Raw genomic sequence first — 9,801 nt, forward strand, 5'->3', positions numbered from 1 at the left:
TTGCTTTCCCCCTTTAATTTCTTTAGTTTTTTGCCGTATCTTTTTCGTTGATATGCATGAAAAAAGATAAAACATTTGATTTCCTTGCGTATCCTATATCGATTTTTAAAAGATACGATACAATATGCCCTGCATCAGGCATATTGTATCAAAATTTTAAACCTTGGTTTTTGGTCAACTGGATCTACATGCGCCACCACCGGCTCGGTGTAATAGTTCCAAGGGAATTTCGATAAATTTTCTCCGTAGAGTTCTAGGTAAGGAATGATGAAGAGTTTTTTGTAGGAGGTTATTATTAGATACGGTGGAAGGGGTGAAATGATTATTGGTAGACTATGTGGAAAGGACTAGGATGTATAATGGAGGTTTGATGGTGCAAATGGTGGTTGAGTGCATGGTACTGGTATTGTAGGTAGGGTCCCAATTAGAACAATCAACACTATAGAGTCCATAAGCCGGCTATCTTCTTTGATGCAATGAATGCTATTGCTCAGTCCTACTTCGTGTGGTGGCATGGATTTTTAGTGATCCCCATTGGTTGCTGCTTTCGTTGCTTTGCTTGAAAGGTGATGTGTTCATCATCAATCAGCCTTTGAATTGCATACTTAAGTTGCCAACACCTATTGGTAACATGATCTAAGCTTGGTGATAGGCACAGTGGGCATTCTCATGGTACCCTTTTGGTGTGGGTTCTAGTGTTGGTTTCCAAGTCAACAAACTCATGTACCCTTCTTTGACCAATGCAGGCAATAACTGAGAGAGGGTATGGCAGGGGTAAACTCCATCCTCTTGTCATTCTAAATGTGAGGATGTTGGTTGGTTACCATCAGTGGTTGCTAGAGAGTGGGCGGCTGATATGCTTGTAGAGCTGGCACTGGACAAAATGGTCGGGGTGTGATAGGCACTAGCGGTGATGGTGTAGGTAAGCAAAATGGTGGTCGGGGATTGCTAGGGTGAGTGGTTGCAATAAAGTTAGGCCAAACTTGTTGATAAGAGGATGAGGAAATAGCGTGCACTTCACTTTCTGACTTTTTCTTGATGGAGGGCTTTTTGACAAAGGTTTGGTATGGGCCAAATCCCCCAATTTAGGGATTGATTCTTCCTTACCTCACGGCCTCCTTGATCTTGGTGGCCCCCTAACAACCTCATTAAAATCCTTAAGTGGATGGGCAATCAACATTGAATAATACGGATCGCCTAACGGTTTTATGAACATTGTTACCATTTCCTCCATAGGCATCGGATACCTTAGTTTTGATGTCATTTCACTCCACCGATACACATAGTCAAAAAAATTTTCTCATTCCTTCTGTGACAAGGCTTCTAAGTCGGCTTGATCGAGAACCAGTTCCATGTTAAAGGAGTAATGATCAAAAAAGGCTTCAGAAACATGTTTCCAAGACTTCTTCTTTGTAGGGTCCTACATGGTGAACTAGGCCCGTGCATCTCCTGTCAAACATTTTTGGAACACCTAGACAAGGAGATTCTCGTCTGACCCATATTGGAACATATCTCTACAAAAGATCCTAAGGTGAGTTTGAAGGCATCCTTTTCCATCATACTTTTCAAAATCAGGTAATTTAAATTTTTTTAGGAGTACTACATCAGAATATAAGCATATTTCTCTGAAGTTTGTGGTTCATAGTCTATAAACCCCTTATAATTTTTTTATTTCTTCCTTCATTTTCTCCATTTCCTCCCTCATAGGATTGTCTGAAAGTGAGGCTAACTTGATTAGGACGATAGACTAGAAGACACAAGGATTTTCTTTTTCAAAGTCATTCACTTGGTTGACTATTGGTGTTGCGGGTTGGTAGCGGCGATGTGGTACCAGCGGTGAATTTGAATGGGGTAGGAATCCTAGTAGTGGTGGGGATGGTGAAGGTTTAAATTTGGGAGATGGTTTGGGGGTTGGTAGTGATGTAACCGTTTCTGGTCACATATCATTTTTTTTTGTGATGTACCAATTTTTTGGCTAAGTACCTCGTCATTTGACCTGCTCCCAAGTGGCCTGTGACTCAGAAGATGATGGAGCTCCTTGGTGGCGAACTGCCTGGTGATGAGCTACTTGGTGGCGAACTCCCTGGTGGTGAGCTACCTGGTAACGAGCTCCCTGGTGGAGAGATACTTGGTGACGAGCTCCCTGGTGGAGAGATACTTGGTGACGAGCTCCCTGGTGGTGAGCTACTTGGTGACGAGCTCCCTGGTGGAGAGCTACCTGGTGACGAGCTCCCTGGTGGAGAGCTACCTGGTGACGAGCTTCCTGGTGGAGAGCTACCTGGTGACGAGCTCCCTGGTGGAGAGCTATCTTGGTGGACTCATCATTAGACCTGCTCCTAGGCGGCCTGTAACTCAGAGGATGGTGGAGCTCCCTGGTGTAGCGCAACCCAATTGCCATCTGAATGAGGTGATCTCCTCTCCTTTGTAGGCGGTGGGAGCTGAGGGACCTACGAGAACTCCATCTTTTTCTCCTCTTTTTAGGCGGCGAGAGCTGAGGAATCTGCGAGAACTGAACCAGGGGGCCCAGGGATATTTACCCGGCGAGGACTCTCCGATGCCTAAGTTAGCACTTTGATTGTCGAGAGCTTGAAGATGATATTAGAGGAATGAGAGAGCTAGAGAGTAGGGGTTACCTCCATTTTTTCATTCTCTCTCCCTTGCCTTTGGGGGTCAGAGTCCTTATATAGTGGTGTCCTGTCAAATTAGGCGTAACAGCCTCTATCAAGTCAGGTGTAACTGCCTCTGTCTCTCTCCGCAGTCGTTACTGCCAGAGCTGAGGTGGCGGTGCAGGCGACTGCTACAGAGTATGGCTCTGCCAGTCAAGGGACAACTCTCAGGACTGGTAGGCACGGTGCCGCCTAGTGAGAGACATGGGTGCAGGCCTCCAGATTTGTCAGGTAGGAGATCTTCTTATGATACGCCGAGCTGCCCCTAAGTGGCGAGCTCTTTGTAAGACGCTAGGCTACCTGCAGAGTGGCCAGCTGCCTATGCCGAGCTACCTGTAAGTGCCGAGCTGCCCCTAAGTGGCGAGCTCTTCATAAGACGCTAGGCTACCTACGAAGTGGTGAGCTGCCTATGCCAAACTGCCCCTAGTTATATCAAGCTCCCCGAGCTATGCCGAGCTACTCGAGCTGTGCCTAGCTGCCCGAGCTGCCCAGTTGTCAAGAGGCTGCACTTGGTTTGCATGAGGTGCCAGGTGTCACAATTTCACTAGAGGGCCAAATCCGCCCTCGTCATTTGCCCCCCACTCCCGAGCTGAGAGTAACTCAACGAAGGGAGTAGATTTCTGCTTTTGGCCCGTAAGTCGATGAGCTATTAAGTGCTGATCCAATTCCTTAGGCTTTGGGAGATGTCTGTATGTGGCGAGCTGTCTGCCAATGGCGAGCTACTTGTAAGGTGAGGAGGTCCCTGCCAGTTCAGTAGTGTAGCCCTTAGGCTCTGGGAGAAACTTATAATTCACTTTTGTTGATTTTGCTCATGTTGAGGAAGCGACTGGGTATTTAGCAATAGTGTGGCCCGTAGGCTTTGGAAGCGACTCGTAGTCCACTCTTCTTGACTTTGCCCATGCCGAAGAGGCGACTGGGTCTTAAGTAGTAATGTGGCCTGTAGGCTTTGAGAGCGACTCGTACTCCACTCTTCTTTGACTTTGCCCGTGTCGAACAGGCGACTGGGTCTTAAGTAGTAATGTGGCCATTAGGCTTTTGGGAGTGACTCATAGTCCACTCTTTTTTTACTTTGCCCATGCTGAAGAGGCGACTAGGTCTTAAGCAGTAATGTGGCCCGTAGGCTTTTCCTGTGAGGTGTCAAACTGACCAGGCAATGAGCTACCAGGTGTCGAGCTACCAGTGAGGTGCCAAGCTGACCAGGTGTTGAGCTACCTGCAAGGTGCCGAGCTGACCAGGTGGGTGCCTTAGAGCTTTGATTGCACTGCATCAGCTTTGTAATGCCGGTCACCCACTACTAGGAGCTCGACCTTCGAGGGCAGCACTACTAACTTTAGGTCGCTAGCTCACACGGGAGCCTTGGAAGGCTCGACCGATAAGGGCACCTATGTAGTATGTTGACCGCCAACTCCCGCGGAAGCCACAAAGAGCTCATCTTTGTAGGGGGGACCTTGCGAAGAGGACTGATGAGGCTTTATTCGAATTGAAGGTAAAGTTACTTAGTATATTAGCTCCCTGCATGGTTTTTAGTTCATAAAAAATGTGAACTATAGAGCGGGAGCTGCAATTTTAAAAAGCGAGGACTTAGCTTTCTGGGAGAAGAGGACTTAGCTTTTGTAAGATGAGAACTTAGCTTTTATAGGATGAGAACTTAGCTTTTTGTAGCGTGTTCCCACAGACGGCGCCAATTGATGTAACCGTTTCTAGTCATGTACCAATTTTTTTGTGATGTACCAATTTTTTGGCTAAGTACCTCGTCATTTGACCTGCTCCCAAGTGGCCTATGACTCAGAGGATGATGGACCTCCCTGGTGGTGAACTGCCTGGTGATGAGCTACTTGGTGGTGAACTCCCTAGTGGTGAGCTACCTGGTGGCGAGCTCCCTGGTGAAGGGCTACCTGGTGACGAGCTCCCTGGTGAAGAGCTACCTTGGTGGACTCGTCATTAGACCTGCTCCTAGGCGGCCTGTAACTCAGAGGATAGTGGAGCTCCCTGGTGTAGCGCAACCCAACTGCTCTCTACATGAGGTGATCTCCTCTCCTTTGTAGGCGGCGGGAGCTGAGGGACCTGCGAGAACTCCATCTTTTCCTCCTCTTTTTAGGCGGCGAGAGCTGATGAACCAACGAGAACTGAGCCAGGGGGCCCGGGGGTATTTACCCGGCGGGGACTCTCCAATGCCTATGTTAGCACTCTGATTGTCGAGAGCTTGAAGATGATATTAGAGGAATGAGAGAGCTAGAGAGCAGGGATTACCTCCATTTTCTCATTCTCTCTTCCTTGTCTTTGGGGGTCGGAGTCCTTATATAGTGGTATCCTGTAAATTAGGCGTAACAGCCTCTGTCTCTCTCCGCAGTCGTTACTGCCAGAGCTGAGGTGGCGGGTGCAGGCGACTGCTGCAGAGTACGACTCTGCCAGTCAAGGGATAGCTCTCAGGACTGGCAGGCACGGCGCTGCCTAGCGAGAGACATGGGTGCAGGCCTTCGGATCTGTCAGGTACGGTTGTCAGGTAGGAGATCTTCTTGCAATAAGCCGAGCTGCCCCTAAGTGGCGAGCTCTTCGTAAGACGCCAGGCTGCTTGCGGAGTGGCCAGCTGCCTGTGGCGAGCTACCTGTAAGTGCCAATCTACCCCTAAGTGGCGAGCTCTTCGTAAGATGCCAGGCTGCCTGCAGAGTGGACAACTGTCTATGCCGAGCTGCCCCTAGCTATACCGAGCTCCCCGAGCTATGAGGCTGTACTTGGTTTGCATGAGGTGCCAGGTGTCACAATTTCACTGGAGGGCCAAATCCGCCCTCATCAGGTAGCATTTCTTTACGAGAGTAAATCCACCCAAGCAGACATTTCTGAAAGCTTTTCTTAAATATGGAGAAAATCACTATATGAGATGGTAGTTGGTGTAACAGTTTCCACATTGGTCGTGTCCTATTGCCTTGAGCCCTCTAAGGTCGTGCCTTCAGACACCATGGTGGGAGCGAAGGACCATGTTACAATTCTATTGGTCCTCGTGTTGGCTTGGAGTAGGTCAAAAAATTACTTACTAATTGCATGATAGAAGACAAAGAATTCGATTTTCAACACTTGATGAGATGATTTGATAAATTTGGTAAAATTGATTTCGATTTTTTATTTTGATTTCTAATGAATTTGATCATTTTGATTCTATTGGATGGGTTGATTTGATGAATTATAAACTTAATTTCAAATTTTTATGCTTTGATTTTGATTTTTGATATTTGGTGAATTGATTTGAAGAATTTGATAATTTTATTTAATGTGTTGATTTGATGAATTTGATAATTTTGATAAACATAATTTCGATTTTTGATGCTTTGATTTTGATTTTTGATATTTGATGAGTTGATTTGAAAATTTCGATAAATTTGATAAACTTAGTTTCGATTTCAATGCTTTGATTTTGATTTTTGCTATTTGATGAGCTGGTTTGGTAAATTTGATATTTGATGAGTTGATTTAATGAATTTGATAATCTTGATTTTATGATTTTGCTACTTGATGTTTTGTTTGGTAACTTTTGATTTTGTTGATTGGATGAATTTGATGCTTTTGGCAAATTTAATTTATGGTAATTGAATATGCTCAATTTGAATTTTAAAATTGGATATTTGTTTTGACATAAAGTTTGCTAGAAGTTTGATGCAACCTAGTGGAATGGTATTTGAGTGAGACAATAATGGCCACAAAAAAAAAGGAAGTTTCTTCATTATTATTCACTACATCCATTTTTTCTTCAAAAATAAAATGAAATACTAGAGTCATGATCAGTTGGGAGGGATGTCAATGCCATAATAATCAAGGTGGCTTCGAGTGTCACCATTCAATTTGCCACTTGCATTGTATATGCTTCTATGTGGTTAACTAACTCCTAAGATATGACTGTTGGCACTAGTAGCTTCATTCCTAGCTTGATGAAGCTAGTGGTGTGTTTCCCTAGTTTCGACTTCCAACATTTATTTCTCTTGAAGTGTCTCTGCTAATTTCTCCATTGTTTCAAGATGGTTTACCTGGGCTTCACTCAACTTTTTCCTTTGATTTTCCAATCTTTCTTTTAGTTCCATAATTTCCTTCCTTAAATCCAATTCTTATATTTTCATTTGTCGTTTTTGCTTGATGTGCTCTCTTATTTACTTATTTATAAAATCATTATGCCTCTCAATCCTTACCTCATGCTCCTCATTTATCCTGTTTTGCTCATGAAGTTCTAGTAGTGCTTTCAAATATGGACAATCTAAAGGTCATTTGATAGATTCTTTTAATATAATACCATTGGATTGATGCTTTACCATGGTGGGGAGTTTGGGCGGTGGCACCAGAGCTGACGAGAAACTTTAATTGTACACCCAATCCGTGTATGTATGATCGCACATCGGCTTGGAGGTTGGCAACATGGTCAATAATTCCCTTTTACTGAAAGCCTAGTGCTCTCTGAACCTCATCTCCATGTTCTTGCAATATTTAATAAAGTCAATAATGTCCTTTTTGATGTCATCAATTGTTGGAATGAACTGTAAGGAGCTTAGTTGCCTTAGGTATCGTATTGGGACATATGGCACCGACTTGTATAAACATGTTGGAACCATGCTTTGTCTTACTTCTTGCGGATAAATGGGGTTGATTACACCCTTCTTAGATGGAAAACCCAATGTTCCAATTGATCCTTCCCTCCGTGGCCCTTTGCAATAATGCCAAGTTTTGTTCCTCTATCAAGGTTGTTGCATGTAGATTAATGCTCAATATTTCTTTTACCTTGTATGTGGGTTGAGATAAAACTTTCCAGTGTGGACAGACCCTTAGTGTAGGAAACAAGGTTTTGAATGAGAGGAGAAGTTGGTGTTAGATAGTGTATGGCTTTAGCTCCAATTAGATTGATGTGCGTATACATTTATTGTAAATGAATAAAAGTATATAATTGATTTATGTTATATTTGTTGTGTTTTATGTAATTACCCTTAAACTGGACACTTGTGAGACTCGTATTAGTTTATAATGTTTTCAACCGTTGGATAGATTTGGGGAAGTTTATCCTACCAAGGTTGACACTAATGTGTTGCCAAGTAGGTTGGGGCAGTTTGTCTCAGTTACCAGGGTTAGACCTGAAGCATATGTAGTGTGTGTTTGTTTGAAACACTGAACGCAGACCATTTTCTAGTTATGCCCTAGACTTTGGAGACTGGTGGGCAAAACTAGAAAGTTACACATAACCCAAGACTCAATTATGGTACTTCACTGGGTGTTAGAATGGAATTCACTCGAGTGGGTGATCTTTTGATGTGCCAATCAGTGATATCCTTTTTGGGTCAAAACCTAAGTATGTTGGGGCAGTCTGAGAATTCATTCAAGTGGGTGATCATAGTGACATGATCAGCCTATTTATTGGACAAAGTGAATGATCAGGACTGCACTCTTTTTTATGGAAACCAAAACTGTCAGCAGTCGATTTCAAACTTGTTTGAGATTTGTTTGCAATATATATATATATATATATATATATATATATTATGTCTTAAGAAAATGTTTAATTCCTAGGATCTATCCAAGCAGAGAGTGCAACACTACACTTTGCAGCCATGGGAGAAGTCCTTCCCTGTTGGGTAGTGTTTGATTATTAAAGGGTGAGAGATTAAGAATAAGACCATTTAGAGTTGTTATACCTGATGGGCTAATCTAATTTAAGACCATTGTCCTTGGGCCTTCATAGAAATTGCTTGACTCAATGATCATTTAGTGTTATACCTGATGGGCTAATATAATTTAAGACCATTGTCCTTGGGCCTTCATAGAAATGGCTTGACTCAATGATCATTTAGTGTAAATGTTGGGCCTATTAAGAGCCCATACTAATGGACTCAAGGGTTCATTGTGCTTAGTAGTGAATTCGGCCAAGCTTTGTCACAAAAGCTAGGCCGAACCCATATGGGATTATGTGATGTCATTGTTGGGGTCTCACGCCATACAAAGAAAGCCAATTTGGCCAGCAACTAAAAGGGGACATGAACCACTTGTTAAATGGGCCTAAGGCCCATGATTAATTGGATTAATTAGGGCGTCCCATGACAGTTTAATTTAGCAAATATGGGCCTTAGGCCTAAGGCCCATGATTAAAACAATCACGTGACATGGGTGAATATGGGTATGGGTATTGGGCTTAGATCAACAATATAATAAGAGCATAACTCTTATCCACTTAAAAAGTCTAGATCCAAATAATGATTTTGATTAGGAAGTTCCTAATTAGATTAGGAGAGTTGATCTTTAAGACTTATAAATAGAGGAGGGCGAACTTCTCCATAGATCACCTTTCTGCTCTTAGTTTTCTCCCTTTGCTCTTGCCACCCAAACCCTTGTTCGTTTTCCATCTGGTGACTCATCTTGATCAGTCTTGGTTTTTTATTTTTGTTAGAAAAATCAGATTTGCATCATGCTCACATCCCTTGCTTGACCCAAGCTGTTGGATTGCAGTGCTTGCTGAAGGACTGCATTGCTGAACCGACTTCAGAGGAAATTGGTTTTGGTACCCTCTTTGGGCGTGAACTACCATTTTGAGAACTACACGTGTGGATTCCATATCAGGTATTCTTTTCCATTTCTTTTGGTTTCAGATCTCGTCTAGTTCGATACAAGAATGATAATTGAAAAATGCAGTTTTTCTAAAACTATGAATACGATTTCTGTAAGGGTAAAAATAAATTTTTGAAATTTTGTCATACCATCAAGCACGGTTCGGCCATCCATATGATGGATTTCCCCTTCCTTCAGTTGGACGAAAAATGAAACATTGGAGGTGTGTATTTGGCCAAAAGATTGATTGGATGCAGAAGATATATTGCAATGTAAATGAGGACATGACACATCATTCAATGTATCACCAAAAGAAGAAGAAAGTGAGACTTTAAGAATTTTTTATTATTGTGAATTTTGAAATTATTATAAATTTTGGGATTTTCAATTTTATTTATATCTTTTATTTGTAATTTTTTCAATTCCGTTGTAAATTTTTTAATTTCAATTTTATTATAGCATGTTTTCAACTTCTCCTCTTTTTATCGTCTTCTCCGATGGTAGGCGGTGATGCCCAGCCTTTTAACTCTTCTCTTCTTTTTTGTTTAATTTCATCTTTGGTTTT

The sequence above is a fragment of the Nelumbo lutea genome, chromosome 3 (genome assembly GCF_056320005.1).
Source record: "Nelumbo lutea isolate HS-2025 chromosome 3, American lotus-T2T, whole genome shotgun sequence".
NCBI classification, from domain to species: Eukaryota; Viridiplantae; Streptophyta; class Magnoliopsida; order Proteales; family Nelumbonaceae; genus Nelumbo; species Nelumbo lutea.